The 23025-nt window shown below is 38.3% G+C and overlaps 1 protein-coding gene and 1 pseudogene across 1 annotated transcript in view; both read left to right on the top strand.

Annotated features, from left to right (window-relative positions):
* The window catches only part of LRMDA (leucine rich melanocyte differentiation associated), a 1005591-nt gene that overhangs the window by 125864 nt on the left and 856702 nt on the right, over positions 1-23025 (top strand). The window lies entirely within an intron of this gene.
* Positions 12625-12779, top strand: LOC140706160 (U1 spliceosomal RNA; annotated as a pseudogene).

Here is a 23025-nt window from a genome sequence, read left to right as displayed (position 1 = left end):
TTTAGCTAATAATGTTGAATTTTTATCGCTAAATTCAAAAAAAAAAATTCCTCTTTATATATATAAAATCTCTCTGGACTTTCTCTATCTCCAAGTTTTCTAATTCCTTTTTCTTTGCCTGAATTTCTGCCAATATCCTTCTATTCTTCTATTTCTAAAAAAAAAAAAAAATTGATTTCAAAATTTCTCAAGTCTTCTTCCAGTTTTTTCACATTTATCTTCTTATTTTTTTTAATTTACAGGATTCCCTTATTGTTATTCCTCTTTAAATTACTTTTATTGTGTCCCACAACAGGCCTAATTTTGTACCTCCTGCTTCATTTATTGTCCAGAATTCTAGTACTTTTAGACTGGATTTCATACTTCTGGAAGAGGATCGAGGGTTCTTCTGATTTTTGTTCATGGCATTAATATGCATCCATGAATGTTGTGTATGAATGAGTGTGTTCAGGTTGTGGGATAAAGATGTTTCGGGGATACAGCAAATTGTAGGTTAAATTCAAACTGAAACTCATAATACGTAATGCATCTTGTTTTTCCCACCACTCTTGGGATCTGCCCACATTTCCTTTTTAATTAGCATGCCCTGTTTCTCTCAAAAATATAATGATTCTTATCCTTGGGTATAATCTTTGCCTTTCCCAAAAGACATGTGCTAAAAAAAAATCCATATATCTTTAAAATAATTTGCATTCCTTTTCTAATTTTCCGTTCATGTGTTAATTTATCATTGTAAGTCTTATTCCACATGTACCATTCCTCCATGTTAAATCGATTATTCTTCTTCCAATTCCATCAAAAGATTCCTTTTACCATAATAATAATAATAATTACTTTTTCTCATTCTAATTGAGTATTTCCAAACACAGGATTCTACAAAGCTATAATTGGACACATTTGTATACCCATATGCTCCTAGACTCAGAATTTCCCTCCCATGGGAGGCCAGACTTGTCCCATCTTTGCTGTCCTTCTGCAAGCAGATGAAAACCTTTATCTTCAGACACGTTAGTGACTGGATGTCAAAGTAGGGTTTTAAAATTAAAATTATTGGTATTTTGTTTTGATCTGTTTTAATAACATTCTAAAATATAATGTATATTTAATTATTTGTAAATACTTGAATAATCTAATAAAAAAGGCAAAGCGTGCTGCTTATATACCGCCCCATAGTGCTTCAAGCACTCTCTGGGCAGTTTACAAGTTAATTATGCAGGCTACACATTGCCCCCCCAGCAAGCTGGGTACTCATTTTACCGACCTCGGAAGGATAGAAGGCTGAGTCAACTGGCTATTGTTTTTATCAAACTCTTTTAATGATGCAAGTTGGCCTGGGGTTAATGCACTTAGTGCTTTGTGTATGATGTGTATTCACAGGTAGGAAGAAAGAAATATGTTTCATGTTATTTGCTTATACCAATTAATGTGATTTTGTGTATGAGGCTAGGGCATAAGAGAGGATCATAGTGTTCTGAATGAAAAGGCTGGTTTGTGTGGACATAACTGTGTCTCGGCTAACAATTTTCATTTATTAAAAATTCAAACAGTAATACGATAGTAAGAAAAAATTACTCTTGAAATCCTTCTTATTTGCACATAGTTGACACATGTAATGGAAAAGGGGAGAACGCACATTCCATTTCATATTGATACATATTAATTATTTTGATGGTTGCAACAGTAAAAACATTTATATTTTAGAAGTGAAACTATTAAGCCGCAAGAAAATTACAAAAACGTATTCCAGCTAAATATCTTTAAGGAATGCTGCTGCTTATGCTGGTCCTTCCATAGACATCTACTAGAAGAAGTGCTCCATTCTGTTTGATTGCTGAAAGAAAATCCTTCAGTAGGCTTATCTGCAGCATGATTGAGTATGTTCTCCCCTCCATTGCCTGTAGATGTAATATATCACACTGCTATCTGTGTTGAGCCAATAGATATATTTGTTGTAAAGTTTTGAATTTCTGATTAAATTCCTCTAGCTGTGCAGCAGAGGTACAGGAAAACACAGAGCAGAATAGCTTAAAGTTCACCAGATCTGTCCACTCCTTTTCTCATTAACTGATATTTACAGTCTCAATAACTCAAATAAAACAATTTTATTACTTACAATTGAACAGGTAAAACAGTAAGCTGACAAGCATGACTGCTTTCAGCAACAGACTCAATAGAGGGAAAGGAACCCAGAGTAGAGGGGCAAGGCTGTCTTTGAATTCAGAGGCAGGGAAAGAACAATGGTTAGTGCTGGATGGATTGACAGTCATCTCAGCCCGGAAAGGTCCCTCCCAGCCACACCTTCTCTAGGCAGTATGCAAGGTTGTAAATACTCCAACAATATTATCCTATATAAACAAGTCTTTATAACTCTTTTCTGTGAGAATTGTTGTGCGCTCTTGAAAATAAGAAGGAAAGAAAATTAATGGGAGAACAGCATGTGACAAACAGGTCAAAATATTTAGCAGAAAGATCTTGCAAAGTTGTTGGCAAAGATCATGAAGTTCTGTGATTACAGATGTAGTAGATCTTGCTTTATTAAAGAATACTTTCAGATATATATTTAGTTTATTTCTGTTGTCTGATACTCTTGTTCTAAAATTGTTGAACATGAGAAGAAATACTTTGCTTTCACTGCAAAGTGCAGGGGAAAAAGTTTTAAAATTATAATGTGTGGTAAATTAGATACTGCTTTGTTTTATCCCCCTTTCCAATGATGAAACATAAGCTACCCCCCACTCCCTTTTGTACCTTGTTTATCTTGAAAACCCACTTTAATGCCTGTGGTGTTTCTGTTAACCTCTCTGAACTCTTGTGATTTCATTCATGTGGTTTGTTGTTAGATGACCTTTCAAGGATTTCACAAAACATGACCTTTTTCTTGTCAAGCATTCAAGAGTTTGTCAAGTGAAGCTGTCATGGGGACAATGCTTGTTTTGCTCATTATAACTAATATGCTTCCAGCATCCTTGAAAATGCAAATATTTTTCTTTGTGAAACTGTGTGCTCCTTGTTTTGGAAGAGAAAGAACTTCATGATGCATAGTGCTATATCATATGCAACATGTACAAAATGTTGTTTAGTTGTAGCACTGGATAGTTTCTATACAGTTTGATGTGGCTACTAAATGAAGTCCTGCCTTAAAGTTTCCAACAAGGCTGGCTACTGGACAAAAGCCTGGAGTGATAGCATATAGCAGTCCCCTCCCCCCCCCAACAGAGGTCTAGTTCTTATTGTGATAGTAAATCTGCGTTTGAACTGTGGTACTTAGAGTACAAGCTATAATGGACTATTCTACAATAAATTTCCGTATTCCTATATAATTAACAAATTAGAAGAACAGTAAGCTGAAATCCTTCTCTTAGATACAAAGTTTTTCTATGTGTAGTAAAATGTTTAGATGAATATTTAATCATGTGAGCTTCTGCCTGCATTTTCAGGTAGTATGCTATAGATACATGATTGCTACGCTAATAAGAAATAAGTCTACTTATTTCTATGTGCTAAAAACAATCAGTAAAGTCTCCATTAAGATGTGCAACAAATACAGTTTGTGTTTCATCTGAACTTTAGAAAATGTGTTTGTGCTTCATTGGCTGAAATTCTGTTGCACAGTAATGCAAATAGCATAGATTTTTGCATTGATGCAAGTTAAAAAGTCTCCATAGACATTTTCTGTTGTATGCAAAGTTGCACGACTCAATATACAACCTATAATGTCTAATGGAGAGTTCTTTACTTAATGGGAAATTGCTTTCAAAGGTTATACTATTTCTGTAATTGCACCACAGGATTTCATCTAGGATATTTAAGACACTGCTACACTAGTAAAATATTGAGTTGCTTGCTGATGTGTGATTTACAGTGGAATTTGATACATTTTGGTGGACATGTGAGTTGGAGCAGTATTATCAAATATACCAAACAACCTTAAACTCAGATGTTACCACATTGTTTTTTTCAGCATGAAAAGTGTTGGAAAGGGTCCAGGAAAACCCAGAGTGGTTTTACAGCAACTACACCTTACCCAACGCCCTGCTTATGCTTCCACTGTACCTGTGAAAACCTGTTGGTTTGTTCTAGTGAATTGATGAGAAAAGTTTCCCCACCCCCATTCCTCCATCTAATGTTGTTTCAGTTATATTGTAACGGTAAGGCAAAATTCTTTTGGGGAAAATTTTGCATTCTGTTTCAAAACTTATTTTGTTTGTTTAACTTCCCTTCTGTCTTCCTTCCAGAATTGGGACTCATAGCAAAGTTAAAACATCTAGATGAAAAACAGTACAAGTAAAATGTTCAGAAGGTTATTGTGTTTCAATGCAGTTAAATAACTATAATATGTATTAAAATACGGTTGATTTACACAGTTTGGAAATACATCAATTCCAAGTCAACTGCAAGCCTGCTAGAGTGAAAAGGCCTTTTTGTCCTGCTAGAAGGGCAATGAGAAGCATCCAGTCAAGCCTCCCCTGAAAGGGAGCTCCATAGCTGCCAACGGGGACAGTTTAGGAAACAACCTGAAGATGGTGCTATACAAGATTATTCTATTATCTGGTTGACCAAGTTTTACACAGAATTTAGGCATGGCTTCCAGTGCTCATTTGGTTATAGTACAAATTCCAAGATCTCCTTTTATTTTTAAAAGTAAGTCTCTACCTCTTATGGCAAGGCAAAACATGCCACTGTTTGCACCAAATGTTTGGCAAGAAACAAGCCTTTCTGTGTGGTTTTCCATTAGCCAATGAATGAAGCCACAGTTTGACAAAAGCTTATAGATTTGTAAATTAAAAATTGTTGGTAAATGTTGCAATAGAGAAAGCACTTGGTCCTGGCTTATTTGTAAATTGTGAGATCTGTTTGCAGAGTTGCCTGCAAACAGTGCATAGAAAGCAACTAATTCATAGCAGTGGATACTAGAAACTGGGAATATTTCCAGACTCCAATATAATGCATATTAATACACTTCCAGAAAATCAAATCCCATTTTATCTTCTAGAGCCTTTTGAGAGCTTAGCCAAGTACAGTCTCCAAGAAAGGAAAAGTTGAGAAAAATTAGAAGAGAAAAAGTGAAGTCTAAATTATTAGAATCTTCTGCTGCTTGCTGCTGCTGGTGGTTAAGCTTATTGGGCTATGGTTGCTGTGAATATTACACTTCTAGAAAGATGTTTCAAAGAACCATCAGGAAATTATAATGTCCTTTCAAAGAACTAATTTTAAATATTTTTGTCATTTTAAACTCTTTGAACTGTGTATTCAGATACATGTCCTAAGTTAAATGCGTCTTTCACATTGGTAAATGCACATGGGAAATCAAGATTTTTGTACTTATCCACAAAAACTAATTGTTTTGAATTCCCACAGTTCACAAACAAAGATGGCAAGCGACTACTCTGGCTGAAGGATTTTAAAAGGTGTACTTCCAAAAGTAATTGTTCAGCCTCTGTGATTAATCTCATTTCCTAGCCCATGGAATCTCCTAGCCCATTTCCTTCCCCTTCATGGATTGCTGCCTTGTTGTGGCGAAGGGGCTTGAGTAATTCAGAGAAGTAATGGGCTATGCCATGCAGGGACACCCAAGGCGGAGAGGTCATAGTGGAGAGTTCTGACTAAACACAATCCACCTGGAGCAGGAATTGGCAAGCCACTCCAGTATCTTTGCCAAGAAAACCCCATGAACAGAAAAAAAGGCTAAAAGATATGATGCTGGAAGATGCGCCCCTCAGGTTGGAACGCATCCAACATGCTACTGAGGAAGAGTGGAGGACAACTACAATTAACTCCAGAGCTAATGAAGTAGTTGGGCCAAAGCTGAAAGGATGCTCAGCTGCAGATGTGCCTGGAAGTGAAAGGAAAGTCCGATGCTACAAAGAAAAATACTGCATAAGAACCTGGAATGTAAGATCTATGAATCCTGGCAATCTGGATGTGGTCAAACAGGAGACGGCAAGAATCAATATTGACATCCTGGGCATCAGTGAACTAAAATGGACTGGAATGGGCGAATTCAATTCGGACAATTACCATATCTACTATTGTGGGCAAGAATCCCATAGAAGAAATGGAGTAGCCCTCATAGTCAACAAAAGAGTGGGAAAAGCTGTACTGGCATATAATCTCAAAAATGATAGAATGATTTCAATACGAATCCAAGGCAGACCTTTCAACATCACAGTCATCCAAGTTTATGCACCAACCACTGATGCTGAAGAGGCTGAAATTGATCAATTCTATGAAAATTTAGAACATCTTTTAGAACTGACACCAAAGAAAGACGTTCTTCTCATTATAGGGGAATGGAATGCTAAAGTAGGGAGTCAAGAGATAAAAGGAACAACAGGTAGGTCTGGCCTTGGAGTTCAAAACGAAACAGGGCAAAGGCTAATAGAGTTTTGTCAAGAGAACAAGCTGGTCATCACAAACACTCTTTTCCAACAACACAAGAGGCGACTCTATACATGGACATCACCAGATGGGCAATACCAAAATCAGATTGATTAACTTCTCGGCAGCCAAAGATGGAGAAGCTCTATACAGTCAGCGAAAACAAGACTTGGAGCTGATTGTTGCTCTGATCATCAGCTTCTTATAGCAAAACTCAAGCTTAAACTGAAGAAAGTAGGAAAACCACTGGGCTAGTCAGGTATAATCTAAACCAAATCCCTTATGAATACACAGTGGAAGTGAAGAACAGTTTTAAGGAACTTGATTTGCTGGACAGAGTGCCTGAAGAACTATAGATGGAGGCCTGTAACATTGTACAGGAGGCAGCAACAAAAACCATCCACAAGAAAAGGAAATGCAAGAAAGCAAAATGGCTGTCCAACGAGGCCTTACAAATAGCAGAGAGGAGAAGGGAAACAAAATGCAAGGGAGATAGGGAAAGTTACAGAATATTGAATGCAGGCTTCGAAAGAATAGCAAGGAGAGACAAGAGGGCTTTCTTAAATGAACAGTGCAAAGAAATAGAGGAAAAGAATAGAAAGGGAAAAACCAGGGATCTGTTCAAGATAATTGGAGATATTAAAGGAACATTTTGTGCAAAGCTGGACATGATAAAGGACAAAAATGGCAGGGACCTCACAGAAGCAGAAGACATCAAGAAGAGGTGGCAAGAATACACAGGAGAGTTACACCAGAAAGATCTGGATGTCCCGAACAACCCAGATAGTGTGGTTGCTGACCTTGAGCCAGACATCCTGGAGAGTGAAGTCAAGTGGGCCTTAGAAACCATGGCTAACAACAAGGCCAGTGGAGGTGATGGCATTCCAGTGGAACTATTTAAAATCTTAAAAGATGATGTTGTTAAGGTGCCACACTCAATATGCGAGCAAGTTTGGAAAACTCAGCAGTTGCCAGATGATTGGAAAAGATCAGTCTACATCCCAATCCCAAAGAAGGACAGTGCCAAAGGATACTGCAACTACCGTACAATTGCACTCATTTCACACGCTAGCAAGGTTATGCTCAAAATCCTTCAAGGTAGGTGTTGTCGTAAAGTTAGCAGAGTTTTTGTCCAGTCCAGGCAGTTCAATTGATTCACACAAACACAGGCAGCTTCTTCCAACACCAACACCAAATGTATTTACACTATATACAGCAGTACAAACCGGCAGCACGACAGCAGGATATCCAAAGAAGAGATCCATATATCTTCTGTACATGTCCATACATATATACACATACATATTTGCATACAGCCAATCACTGTGGACATTGCATCATCCTGCATGACTCAGCATTCTGCATGACTCAGCATTCTGTGAAATATGGCTGCCAATTACAACAAACCTTGTTCTATCTCAGGTTGGAAATTATCCTTGACAGGAAGGCAGGGCTTTGTTGCAGTGCTCCGGTAGCTCCAGAGAAGAGCTCTCTGGAAAAAACTGGAACCTTCCGGTCCGGAATCCCCTTTTTGAAATGGGGATTGAAGGAGAGTCTAGGAGAATTCTCTCTGAAGCAGATGGTGAGCAGCAGAAGGAGAAGAATGGGAGGCAAACCCGGACTTCTTCCCTCTGAAGAAATCACCCAGCACGGATCAAGGTGGGAGCCATATTTGGCACTGAGCCGTGAGTAACCCTTTACCGGGGGGAGAAGAGAACAATATAGCTTAAATATATAACAACTAAGTAAGCTGAAGCCTTTGATTTATGAAACAGCCCCATTAAGCTGAAAATAAGAATGAAAATATTTGGCTGAAAGAAGAAAAGCAGCGGCGAGCCTATCTTATCAAAAGCGAAACTAACTCTTAATAGAGCAGACTGATTTCAAAGTCGAGAGAGTGAGATGGAAAAAGAAATCTTGTGTTTCTGGAAAAAAATCCCAGACGGTAATACCACCGGACAGGATTCAAGAGACTTGAGTTTTGTGAATGCAGTTTGGCTTGGACGTATTTTTCTTTTCCCTTTCCTGGACTCTGTGAACTTTTGATAATAGAATCTGGTGGTTTTCTGGAGAAGAAAGAAGGAGCTGACGTGGTCGACTGTACTGAGGAGTATCAACGGGTTAATGGAAAGATCATAAGACGGGCTTCAAGGACAACTACTGGACAGTGTGAGACTCTGTGACTGTTGTTTGGTTTGTCAGATTGTGTGTGAGTCTGATAATAGTAGCTTGCTAGACTCGGGAGAGGAAGAACTAATTGTGCCATGGTTCTATTAGAATTTGAATTTGCTGGGTTAAAAGTTGATTTTTATATTATAATATTTGGATAAAAATTGGAGGGAGATCTAAGGGGAGGTTTATGATTAGGGGTTTGGATTGTTGATAAAATTGTGGAAACTGTTGGAGGATATCTAAGGGGTCATTATTGTGGTTAAGGACATAGTATCATTTATACAAACCCCACTTATTTGAAAACCTGAGATGGCCCCCAGAAATTCAAGACATCAAATGGAGACTTGGTCTGTGAAAGCTCAAAGTTTAGGAATAGTTGTACAAGAAATAGAAAAGGAATGGCAGATTACTATGCAAAAGACACTAATAACAGGGTTTCAGCAAGTGAATGAAGGTCTTAGCAAAATAGAAGATCTGATGAAAGTGATGAAAGAGGGGACATTAGATGCCAAACAACAGTTAAATGAAGTTGCACAAACTTCAGAACCGACTTTATTGGGCACGACACCAGGTAACATAGGTGGGGTAAAGAGTCATCCAGTGACCTATGCAGCTTCCAAAATTAAAAAGCATTATGTTAAAAAATCTCAAGAAAGCAGAGATACTGAAACAAGAGAAACTTATTGGGAAAATATGGGAAATGACAAGAATGGATATCCTCTCAGATGGGCTGAAAGAATGTTCAATTCAAAAGAAAACTGAACGATGGGATGTATTGTATAAATGGCTGCAGTTACCAGATAGTGTTGGAGTAACAGAATTAAACTAAAATTAAATTATAAGATGAAAGCAGGAGGGTAATCAAATTGTGAAAAAGCAAAAAGTTGATTTATTATTGTAATATGAATTGATTGGATGATTGTATACTCTGTGTTCTCCTATCCCCCTAACCCTTTTTCCCTTTTCCCTATTCCCCCTTACTTTTTGTATACCCTACCCCGTTCTTAAATAAATATTCAAAAAAAAAAAAAAAAAAAAGGAAATTATCATTGACAGTAGGCTTTAGCAGTATGTGGACCGAGAATTCCCAGAAGTACAAGCAGGATTGACCAAATTGCTAACATGCGCTGGATTATGGAGAAAGCCGGAGAGTTCCAGAAAAACATCTACTTCTGCTTTATTGACTACGCAAAAGCCTTGGACTGTATCGACCACAACAAACTATGGCAAGTCCTTAAAGAAATGGGAGTGCCTGACGACCTTATCTATCTCCTGAAAAATCTACATGTGGGACAAGAAGCAACAGTTAGAACTGGATATGGAACAACTGATTGGTTCAAAATTTGGTAAGGAGTACGACAAGGCTGTATATTATCTCCTGGATTATTTAACTTATATGCCGGATAAATCATGCGAAATCCCGGACTGGAGGAATCCCAAGCCAGAATTAAGATTGCAGGAAGAAATATCAACAACCTCAGATATGCAGATGATACCACTCTGATGGCAGAAAGTAAGGAGGAATTAAAGAACCTCTTAATGAGTATGAAAGAGGAGAGCACCAAAAATGGTCTGAAGCTCAACATCAAAAAAACTAAGATCATGGCCACTGGTCCCATCACCTCCTGGGAAATAGAAGGGGAAGATATTGATGTAGTGACAGTGTGACGGACAGGTCAGTAACCAGTCCTGTCCATCACAATGGAACCCTGATTTAACAACCAATGGGTGAACAGAAGAGGCGGAACTAAGAAAATATAAGATCAGATTACACTGTGCCACTTATGGGGGATTTCTGTGAGATTCTTATAGATCTGTAAATGCGGTTTTGGACATCAATAAAAATGGATGGCAAAAACCAACATGTATCTCATGGAAATATCATCAGAAACATCTGTGCATGGCAAAGTTACATTGTTTATTTATATGCAGCAATAATATACCTGGCTGGTTTACATAACGTATTTTTCGTTCCATAAGACGCACCTCCAAATAAGACGCACCTCATTTTTAGGAGAGGAAAACAGGGAAAAAATATTCTGGCAAATTCATAAGGCAGTAGCAATAGATAGATGTTGTCACATCAATTACCTCAAACTTCTTGCAGTGTACAACACAGTGAGAGCTTTTGAACAATTTGTACAGTAGTTGGCAAAGTTATTCCAATAGCCACAGACAACAACACTGCAATGCTTTATATCAACCACCAAGGAGGAACAAAATCCATGTCTTTCTTGCTACTAACAGTACAGTTTTGGGACTGGTGTATTCTCAAGCATGTCATTTCACAAGTCATACATGTACCAGAAGTGGAGAATCATGAAGCAGACTTCTACAGCAGGATGACACACAATGAGTGGGAATTACAGTACCATCTCAAGTTTTAACACTTATAATGAATTGTTATTGCACTGAAAGAGATGAATAAACAGATTGTTGCTGGGTAGTCAATAAGAGCTATGATGAAGAAATCACCACTAGCACAGGTGTAAGCAAACAGCAAAGCATGCCTCACTTCCACTCCCTCCTTCCTCCCTTCCTTCCTTACAGCAAAAGTTTTTTCTCTCTCCATCATTCAGTTCTTTACTTTGCAGCATGCAGCATTTCCACAGAAAGTGTGCTTACTTTTATCAGCTTTTTGCATCTGATCCTCCTGTTTCCTCCACTCTCTAATCATTTTTTTTCAGATGAGGAGGCCCAAAATGTCTCTGCACTGTTCACTGTTTCCATACTCCTTAGCATATTTTACTACCTCTAGTTTAAAAGGAATGCTATATGCTAGCCTTTTCTGTTTTGCACTGGTAGAATGGGTTCCCATACTCTGCAAGAAAAATGTGCCCCTTATTCATTACCACATATACTGCTTCCTTTTACAAATATTATCTCAAAGCAGCACAGAATCATAGAATAATGGAGTTGGAAGGGGCCTATAAGGCCATCAATTCCAACCCCTGGTTCAATGCAGGAATCCAAATCAGAGCAGATCTGACAGATGGTTGTCCAATTTTAGAGACTACAATAGGATAAAATACAGTAGCTGGGAATCACAATGAAAAGATAAAATCTACCAGCAATATTGTAGAACAACAATGATTAAGAAAAACCAATAAAAACAGGGGGAGCGACACCATGCAGCTTTTGTTAACACAAAAATACTACTAAAATTTCTATTTCCAGTTGTGTGTGTGTACATGTGAAATGCTATTTATGAAATGTTGGGTTCTTAAACCAATTTTCAAGATTTCAAAGCCTTACTTGAACATATTCAGATCTGTGATTCAGATCTGCCCTCTGCAATTCAAATTGCCTTGCTCCATAAAAACTGGACTCAGCTAATGTGGCAAGCTAATACACCAAATAAAACCTGTAGCCCTAGTGGTAATATATTAAGGAAAGGAGTGTTAGGTCCCTTTTTGGTTTCCCTTTTGAACTTTATTCTGCATGTGCTCAGTGCCTTTTTAATCATTCTGTGCTTCAGAATGAAATTTGGCTAACAATACACATTAGCCCCCCCCCGTCCCTTAATGTTTTAAATATCTGCAAAATTACTTCTATTTAGGCCTAATTTATGGTGAAGTGATGCAGCTTCCTGCAAAGCTCTGAACTACAGAGAGCTATTCTAGCAGGCTCTCAGTAGTAACTTTATCTTCCACTCACCATTCTCAGGCCTGTTTAAGTTACTGCCAATTTTAGAAGCTTTTGTTTCTGTCCTCTCTCCCTCTCCCTCTCTCTCTCTGCTTCTCAAAATGTCTGGCTAGTCACATGGTCTAACTTCTCTGCAGAAGGTGAAGGGAAAGAGACTCCTCCTTCCTGCTTTGCTTCTCCAATAGAGAAGCCTACTGGGTGATGCAAGCAGGCAGATATGCTAATATCTGTGCACTGGAGGACTGTGGGAGGAACATCTAGCCCCTGATGGGGGTCCTGTGGGGCACCCCAAAACACTGAGTAGCTCTCCTGGCCTCTTTCAGGACTGGGGCTGTGCAGCCCTGTTCTGATCAGGAGGTACAGCCGGCGGTCACCATGCCTTTGGGGGATAGTGCACACAAAGGGCCAGGAGGCTTAGTGGCCATTCAAACTCAGACCTGGCAGGGGAGATACCATTGTTGTAAAAGTGGTTTTCCCAGGGTAAGGCTCATCTATTGCACTTTGGATGAGCTGACCCCTGTGATTTCCCCAAATGTGGGAAAATCAACTGCCTAAGTGGGAGATTGTGTTTGTGCTTTCCCTTGGTCTTTCTAGAACCACTCTTTGGTCCTTGGCTATTTTCACTGCTTGCTGCCATAGGCCTGTTTGCCTTGCTGATTTTCCAGGTGGGCTGCAGGAGGCAGATCCTAGAAAGCTAGCAGTGCAGAATGGTGAGGTCCAAACAGAAAGCAGTCTCTGCTGCAAGTTCAGAGGCCTCCCAGCATGGCAGTGGGAGGCTTTTGGGTGGTGGTGGCTGAACCCTGGGTTGCTGCATTCACTCCATAAGATGCATGCACTTTCCCTCCCACCTTTTTGGAGAGAAAAAGTGCGTCTTATGGAGCGAAAAATACGGTAGTTCTTTTCTCCTTTTATTCCAAAATCAACTCTCCTTGATAGGTTCTCCTGAGGAGTAATAACTTGCTGAAGAACATTTAAGTAAGGAATTGAACAGGGGTTAACATGATGAGTAAATATATTGGAAACTATTGTATGATTTAGAGTTGTGCCCTTAAGCAACAGGCTTTTAATTTCTTTTCCAAGCAGTCATGAATGGTATTGGATAAAATTTTATAGAGCAGAAGTATGTTTAAGTTACATATACACATCTGAGTTGTATATGCAAAATGGAAAGTGGCACAATGTGTATATGTTTAAATGCAGTGACTATAAATTAACCATTGTGAGAAATCCATAAAATCTATTAGTCAAAGCTATAACCAATTAATGCTTATGATAATAATACTAATGCAAATATTAATACAGAATGTTATATCCGGTCCCCCTTCCCTAAGTCATAAGTTGTTGCGCAATAGACATTTACTGTCCTATCCTAAGAATATTCCTATCCTTAACTTGCTAAAACTCATAACAACAGGAGAGTTGAAGTGAAATGTACTGTGGCTTATTTGGTTGAAATCTATTATTCTATAATAAAATGGAGAACAGGTTGGTTGGTTGTACTCCACAGTTGGGGGGAAAACAGAAAGAAAAAAAGTTCTTCCAAGTTCTCTACAAATATTATTTAAAACAAATTCTCATTTGATAGAAAGAAAGCAAAGGTGCCCCACTCCTCTCCCTGCATTCCACCTTCCAGTATTACCTTATACAGGAGGGATGTCAGCATATGGTTACGATCTCTGTATTCTCTGACCAGATTTGGTTTCTGCACAGTTCATGAGAAGATAAATTTTGTCCTAGTAATACTATAGTGACTCATAAATAAATGGTTACCCTTTGGTGCTTACAGTTTTCATTAAAGCGGCCTGAGCTTTGTTATTGACACCGTAGGTTGCCTATTCAGGGAAATGCAGTAAAATTTATCAGTGTGCTTTCTACACCTAATAAATCATCCAAGCAGGGAACCATATGGCAGATAAGACCTTGAAAATGTGGCTTCAGCATGTGAACAGTCAAGTTGCTGAAATCTTGAATGATTACAGCCGGTGCATTTTCCTCTGGAATATCTTACAGTTATTATACATGCCATTCTCTTGTTCATCCAGCCCCCCCTTTTTCCCTTCTTCCCCTCCCTCCTTTTTTCTTTCATTCTTTTGTTTCTTCTCCTTCTCCAGCTTTTTTTTTTTTTTTGGAAGAGCTGCTGTTCCTGAAGTGGGGGGGGGTGAAGCCTTCTAAAGCCGATAAGACATTTTTATAATGCCTTGCTGCTAGTAGGAAAGAGGGGCAGGGAGCAGCAGAGACTGATGGGAAAGGATGATATATGTGGCGGCTGTGTCCCAACTCTCCTCTAGCCCATTGTCATTAATCATAGCTATTAGGGATTTTTTTTCCCCAGAGCTGCCTTGTCGGCACACTGCCTGAGAAAAGCCATTGTGTTCTTTTCATGCCACAACCCAGAGGAGGGTGTGTGTGCTCAGCAAGTACTTCTATACTACTACTATCACTGCCACCACCCTGCTTGAATTTCCCCCCTCCATAGGAAAACAGAGACCTGTCAGCCATTTGTACCTGCACAGGAGCACTTATACAATGACAGCTATACAGGACTGTGAGGCATATTTGCTCCTGAATAGTTTTCGTATTCACAATGTGCAATATTGGAGATTAAGATTACATATATTCAGGTTTGAAATATTTTGTCTGGATACATTCTCACAGGGATATTAAAAGGAGGACAGGGATTTTTATAGCTAGATTTTTAAATATTTACATTTATATGATATTTATGGCTGAAATCCAGTAACATAAAATTAAGCTGCATAATTCTGATGACCTCATCAGTTGTGACCATACTTTGTTAACAGAAAGTTTTGTAACCCCTTATCTTGGCTTACTCAGGATCCTTTTGGTCCTGAGGAAGCCCTTGGGGACCATGGGAAGGGGAGAGGTCTTAACTGTCCAAAAATCACCATCACTGCTTGGGAATCCAAGTTCTTAATGGTACCTATTTCGATAAGGAGTGAATAGCTAAGGAAATTTCTAGTGTTTGGGTTGTTATAGAGTTGTAGATGAAAGTGAATACAGAACACCTGGTGCAGTGACAGAATTTCTGGGAAGAATTTCCTGTGAACAGAGTATAGGACCCTAGCAGAGTCCACAAATGTAACTGCACGAATCTCAATCCTTTCTTCCACGCTTCAAAAAGCCCAGACTCTCTCTACTTTCATCTTTGTAGCAAAAGCAAGATCCCTGCCAGGAAACTATGTTTGTGTATTACATATTCTTCCTGTGTCCATAGGAACCTTCTGTCACCTGGCTCCTTTCCCCAAGTTAAGCCTTCTTTTGCTTAGTGAGGAGAGACAACTGACAGGGGAGGTATTTCAGTGGCGACAGGGTGCAGGCCCTAATGATAGCCACCCAACTCAAAGAGGGTATGTGCCTGACTTGGACTAGATCTGCTTTCTCCTGTAGTGCCTTCCCCTTTGAATGTTTCCCCCCACCATAACTAAAAAGTAGTCTATAAAAAGGATATTGAGTACAATTGACTCTTTTATCCATTGTCTCCTACAGCCTTAATAAAACATTAAGATACATCTTTCTGACCTTCTAACCTTCAGTAATAAAGTAAATCCCTGAATGTCTAAACTATTTCCATGGACTAAACAGGTGACTGTCTCACAGATTACCTCATGATAGTAGTTTACCTCACAGATTGCCTCATAATAGTACTCCAAGGAATCAGCTGCTTGAGACTAGCTTCAAGTGAGGATTATTAGCAGTAGCAGCTAAGTGAGGTAGTCCTCAACATCTTTGAGAAGCTTTGAGAATACTTCATGCAATTTCAAGAGCAATTTTGGCCTGATTTCAGTAAATCCCAAAACTGAAGTAAGCACAAGAATTATTCAGAACATATTACAGACCTCCATGAAAGCTGTATACTCTGTTTCTCTGAAAATATGACCTAACCTAAAAATAAGCCCTTGTATGATTTTTCAGGATGCTCATAATATAAGCCCTACCCCACAACTAAGCCCCAGTTAAGTGAAACCCAACCCTCCACCATTGTGCGGCAACCAGAAGAAGATGACATAACTGAATAAATGTAGATTGTTGTACATGAAAAAAATAAAATATCCCCTGAAAATAAGGCCTAATGCGTGTTTTTGGAGCAAAAATTAATATAAGACCCTGTCTTATTTTCGGGGAAACACAGTAAATATGATGTAAGTACTGGAGATAGGAACAGTGAGTAGTCATGTTAAATATGTTAACTGTTTATGAACTTAGAGAACGTAACAGTGTTTCCCAACCTGGGGTCCCAAAGTGTTTTCTGTGGGCCGCAGTTGCTTTGTATGTGTTGTAGCCTTTGTTAAATAATTTCTTCCTTGACCTTTTGGAGTGGGATATTAAAAATGGTGTGTATGTGTATGTATGAGAAACAGGCCTTTTGGGGGAGAAAAAAACATTAGTTTCTGTGAAGGGATTACTTTGCCCTATTAAAAATGCTTTCAATGCAAACATGCTGGCTGTGGGATCATGGGTTACCTGGCTATTATAAAAGGGGATAGTAACTTTAAAAAAAGGTTGGGAGTCATTAAAGTAACAGGTGCCTCTTCTGTGATATAACTGCATGCAGTAGGGCAGGTAGTAGACACAGCTGTGTACTGTAGGGCAGGTTGTGAGGGTGGAAGAGTCAGATGTAAACTTCTGTCTCATCTACAATGGAAGCCTGGAAAAGTGATATAAAAAAAGATCTGCTATCTTACTTAGTCCTTTTCAAGAGGAGATCTTAGACCTATAATATCTTCTCAGGCTTTGGAGTTCAACTGCACTTTAGGGAAGAAGCTCTGTTTTAATTTGGCCCTGCTCTGTAGGCCTGCCTGTATTTCTGTTACTTAATGGTTCTTAGAGTACATTTATGTTCTCTTCCTTATAGGACGAGCAAGTCTTTCCTGTACTTTACACCCTGCATGGAGTCTTGGGATTACATAGCCTTAAGAGCAAGGGTTCCCCCTTTGCCACTAATTTTTGTGATATCTTAGCTGTTGAAGACTTGCACAGTTTCTTTCATGCATGTACCCAAACATATCCAGACAGCATGCCAGGCTACATTACAATCCTCAGCCCTTTCCCTTGCACAATTTTTGTTCTTGCAACAGAGATGCTAATTTAAACATACTCTGTTCTCATTGTGCCTACCATAATATGTGTGGAATTCTTCATACATCATACAGACCCAAACTGCCCTCCTGGGGGCCTGTGGCTTTCATTTGGAAGCATCTTCCCCTACCAGTGTAGTATGATGTTATGGATTTAAAACCACTGAATGTATTCAGCATGAACGGAGAACATGAACTGGAGGAGTGTAATTGTGCCATTTCTATCTGATCCCAAGTTTGGAAGATCAGTTATTTGGGTTGCTGAGAAAACTTTGGATATATAGGTTGCTGGGAAATCCATGGTCAGAAAGAAGTGTAAAGCCATAGGAGAGGAACTGGCTTGCCACTGAAATTGAAATGACAGCCCTCCATTTTCCATACTGCCCTGTTACACTCTCTGCCTTGACTTGCAAGTTGATTCCTGTCTGAAGAGAGCATTGTAGCTTGTGACTTCATCATAAGTGTATGGCTGTGGGAGAAAAAAATCTTTATTCTACTACAGTTTTTAAGATTTGATGGGCTTATCAGAAAGAAGGATTAAAAAAACCCCTCTTCCTCTATCCAGAGTTGAAAGTGATTGAGATACAGTGTAATTATTCTCATCTCTGTTCATGCCTTTGAAAAGTGGAGCATGAGTAATGTGAGTAAGAAACAAAGGTCTCTGAAGATGTGTAGTTTGATATACATGGGGATCAATGTGGACAACTACTAAAAATCATTCTGTTGGTATATAGGATACTACTCTCATTTCTCTCTTCAGTAGCCTTGCCTATGATTTTATTTTCTGCAAAGTCATACATTTTTAGCTGTGTATGCAGTCTGCGCCAAATGGTTCACCTTGTCTTGAGTAATGAGTATAAACAACTGGTCACTGCACTGACCAATGAAACTAATAAAGATATATGGCATTGGGCTTGCTTGGGGAGTCACACACACACTGTTAAACTATATGTGACATTTATACCTAAGTAACATGATTCCAAACTCATTCGCTCACTGCTTAAGAATTCTGAAGAACAACAACTCTTTTGACTGATGGTTTGCTAAATTTAATATGCTTAGCAAGTGAAATTATTGCCTACTCTAATGCTATGTAATTATTAAGATACACTGCTTTTAAAAATACCAAGTGAATAATATTGATTTAGGGAACTGCTATTTAGAAAAATGCCAGCAAAGGAGGAATATATTTTATATTAGCTGCCTTAGAGCTGTAATAGGCCTGCACTGAGATATGTGTCTGGAAATAAATTATGCACAAGGTAAGCTGTTTTGCTATACAGTACCCATAATATTAATTAAACTGTAATTTTTTTCCAACAAAGCTTTAATTTAACAAATAAACAGGAATCATCTGTACTGTTCTTTCAAATATACAACTTTGGGGGTGTAATAAAGCACTCAGGAGCACCTGCAATTAATTTTAGAGCAAATAGTGTGACTAGCAACTTTAAAGGGTAATTGTAATTTATTTATTTGGCTTACATTGAGTATAATTACAGTTATAATGCATTGTTATTTTCATATCAGTGTTAGATGTAGATGTATCTTGTATACAATTAAGTAAGTAGATAGAATAACAACTGTATGCCATTTCTATACTAATAAGGAGAGGTCTGAGCTTCTTGAAAGGAAAGATGGGATACAAAGGTAAGTCAATAAGCTTGCACAATAAAACCAGTTTATCTGACTATGTTTTGAACCACAACCTCATCATAATGTACATTAGTCTACCCTTGTGTTAAATGTGTGTCAGTTTCTCTCCTTTCATTTAGAATTAGTTGTGAAACTGATGCCATCTGTAATAGGTCTATAAAATGTGGGTATAGCTGGCTTCAGTAGTAACCAGGCCCTGTGTATTGCAGCACTGCAAATGTTAAAAATAAGTGCCTGTGGCAGTTCTGGATGGTATTATTTTTAAAAGCTTCTGCTCATGTTTTTTTTTTTTTAAAGAGTCTAGAGAAATGGTATTATATGGGAGAAATACCATTGCAGAAAAAGGAAGCAATTATACGGGCCTGTTTGTTTGTGGCTAACAGAATGCTGAAAAAGCAGATTTGCAAATTTGTAAGAGAGAAAAGCTTAGTGTTCATCTTTATCAGCCAAAGTGGTTTCTTGTTAGCTGAGCAGCAAGCTAGAAAGCGACCAATTTTGACAACATAATTTACATCTTTGTATAAAACTATTGCTGGCAGCCGAACTAATTTGCGCTGGATTAGGTTGTTTGTCTCTGCTGCTGACTAACCATGCAGTCTATCAGGGGCCGTTTTCAAACATCACTTTTCAACTGTGCCCTTGAGAGGGAGAATTGATCGGGAATATACAGAGCAAAATTACTTCAATAACCTGATAGAAAAAAACAATTACTGGATAATATCAATATAAATAATTGTGGAAAGAAGAAAATAAATGTAATGAATTTTTGTCTTTTAAAATCTTAGTATCATTCTTTGGAGTTTAAAAATCATAAAAAGATTGCTTCTTTCTTAGTGTTAAGGTACAGAAAGATGTTTGGAATTTCTTGAAGTGATTATGCTAGATGAAGATAAGATGAAATATATCCTGACATGGATTGTATAGGTTTTGGAGACTAAATGAACAAATATTTGCACTGATTATGAACTTGTTAAATTCCTGAAATGCCAGTTTTTGTGTAAAAATCCAAACTGGAGGGCAGAAGCAAACACTGGCTTTTCTATATATACGTTGCACATTGGAAGAACCCATCTTGCGAACATGTGGTCCTTCTCTTCTGTATGGCAGGTCCTACGACATGGGGCACCCTATGGCTTAATATGTTCAGGATGTGCTCTGGGTTAACAGATTTCATTAGCCAGCCCATTCACTAATTGGTAATTCTCTTGGTCACATTTATTTTCACAGGCCATTCAATAAGAAACCGAAAGTGTCTTCCTGTGGGCCTACTCCAATGGTCTGATTTTAGCTGTGTCTAAAACAAAGAACAACTTAGAATACAGTTTACAAAATTGATTAGTGCTGCAATCACTAAATCAAATGATTTGTTGCCATATGGAAGGGTGATAGCAAAAGGAGAAAAATATAACTGATAGTACTGTGTGTACATGTGGACAGACAAAGCAAAGTTTGCTGCTTCTATACTACCCCATAGTGCTTAAAGCACTCAATGGACATAATTTAATTATGCAGGCTACACATTGTCCCCCACCCCGCAAAGTGTGTACTCAATTTATGGACCTCAGAAGCATGGAAGGCTGAGTCAGCCTTGAGTTAGCTACTTGAGCATGGCAGGATCAAACTCAGGATGTGAGCAGAGTCTTGTCTACAGTTCTGCGGTTTAACCACTGCAGAATAAGATAAAAGCCATGATTTGTAAATCAGAAACTGAAATTGTCTTTGGATTCACACAAAATGATAAACCAGAATCATAGCTTAACCATCTTCAACAAGCTTGCTACTATGCCTTGGCATTTGTCCCAATCAAGAGTGGTTTGAATAAACAGGAACTACAGTAACCGAAAGAAAATGCATAGTGTTGTGTCCAGACTGTAACTCCTTATTTGGTTCTCCCTGAGCAGATCTAGTGTGACGTACTGTACTAAGCATCAGGATTTCAGCCATTGATGGGTTATTTGAAAATTCAATTATAAGAATCAATACTTCATTTTCATCACAGTGTATCATGTTCAGAATAGTTAAGTTTATGGATATGTAACATATTCAGAAGCTGTGGGAGGTGGGTCAGGGAAAATAATGCATCAGATTTTAGAGTTCTTTTATTTCCAGGGTTTATTAGCAGCTTTATAAAATTTTAAATGCCCTGAATAATAATGTTTTTAAAACTATGTGAAAAAAGGCTGTTTGAAAAGAATCTTCAGCCATCTTAGGAGTTGCCTCTTTTTTGTCCACATAACCCTTTTTTTTTCATATGGCACAGGCCTCTTTTTCACATAAACCTTTTTTTTTCGTAAGACACAGGCATTGACGTAAGTGCCAGGAACAAAGGTCTTCCAGTTGTGATGCTTGCCCTTTGGTACTTCTTGCCAAGGTACCAAACTTGCCATTCCTTAGAAGCCTTTTTAAAATTCAAAATTGGATTTTTGGCTATTTTCCCATTGTTGCAGACATACACTTGTTTTTATTCATTGGTGCCTTTTATGTTATTCACTTCCTCATTGATTTATTGCCATATAACTTTGAACACAATAACCAGAATTTTCTTAAGGAAGCAAAGGGTACAATCAAACGGGCCTTTGGTTTCGTATGGGTTGAGGACATGCCGGCTTTCTCCTTTTTCCAGCAACCACACAACATATGTGCCATCTCAAATGAGCCCATTCCTAATAGATGTCTCTCTGCATCTTTCTGAGTCCCGATCAGAGGTGCCCATTTTTAGGTGTACGTTGTTAGAATTGCTCTGTTTTGATTCAATTATTTCATATGGCTTAAGCTGCTTATCAATCTTGAGAAATGGAAAGCTTTCTTCCTGTTCCCCTGCAGAGAGGAAAAAAGACATTTCCCCTTTTTAATTGCTGATAAAACATCAGCAATGTATCAGTTAACAACCATTAAAAAGAAAGGAAAAGCTTTGTCTCCTTTCCCCTCTGCAGAGAGTGGGGAGGAAGCTTGGCATTTCTAAAGATCATAATGCAGCTTAAGCAAAGCATGGAGGAGGAGAAAGGAGGAGGATGGGACGGAGATCTTTCCATCAAAGAAAGGAGATTGGTTTAGCTCAGTAGTTCTCAATCTTGCATCCCCAGATGTTTTTGGACTAAAACTCCCAAAAGACTTTACTACTGGATGTGCTGGCCAGGGTATCCAAGAGTTGTAATCCAAGAACATCTGAGGACCTAAGGTGTGGTATGGTCAATCTTCAAATGTGGATGCAGAGATCACTCCAAATGATATACTGCATCTCAGTGTAAACCTGCTTAGCATGATCTGGAAATATCCAGGCCAGGATAATTGGACCATCTAGTGACACCAATAAAGTGAAAGAGCAAGCAATTCTCTTTTGTTGTCTGGCCGAGTTTCCCATAAGTGAGTGTCTCCTGGTTGCAAGATAGGGTGTGTGGCCAGTTGTGCAAAGGATAGCCTGATTGAGTCACTGTGAATTTATTTTTAATATTTTTTAAATTTTGGGTACATCACTTTGATTGATTGAGTTGTAGAAGGAGTAGCCGTATTGGTCTGTGCAAGCATTATAGGTGAAAACAAAATGAAAATTAAAAAGATAAAAACATGGTGGTACATTAAAGACTAACTTTTATATGTTTTCATGTGAGATTTTTGTGGACAACTCCATCAGACATAAGAGAAGGAGATATGACATGGCAAATATTTATACATGGCATCAAAGTATTAAAATACAGAGATCCTGGTTGGTTGGTGAGAAAGTCAGTGGGTGTTAAATATTGTGATGATAGTGTCTTTGATAGGCAGGTCTTTCATAGAAGCTTGTGCTGTAAAGAATGTGATTAACAATGGTAAAATAACAACGGTAAGGTAACAATGGTAGAGTAACATGAATGTTAATTAGTTGGGCTATTTAAAGTCGTTGATTAGCTTTTCCCCTACAAGCTTTATTTTATAATCCGTTGCAATGGTCTGTGAATTACCCCAGACAATGGATGACCACAAGAACAGATTGACTGAATTTTTAAATTGTGGGTTACATTGCTTTGATTACTCAAAATTAAGATATGTAAGCCATTGCGAATTATGCTAAAAATATTATGCTAACTACATGAAACAA

This window comes from Pogona vitticeps, chromosome 3, assembly GCF_051106095.1.
Source record: "Pogona vitticeps strain Pit_001003342236 chromosome 3, PviZW2.1, whole genome shotgun sequence".
Classification (NCBI taxonomy): Eukaryota; Metazoa; Chordata; class Lepidosauria; order Squamata; family Agamidae; genus Pogona; species Pogona vitticeps.
This window is presented reverse-complemented; position numbering and strand designations above follow the sequence as displayed.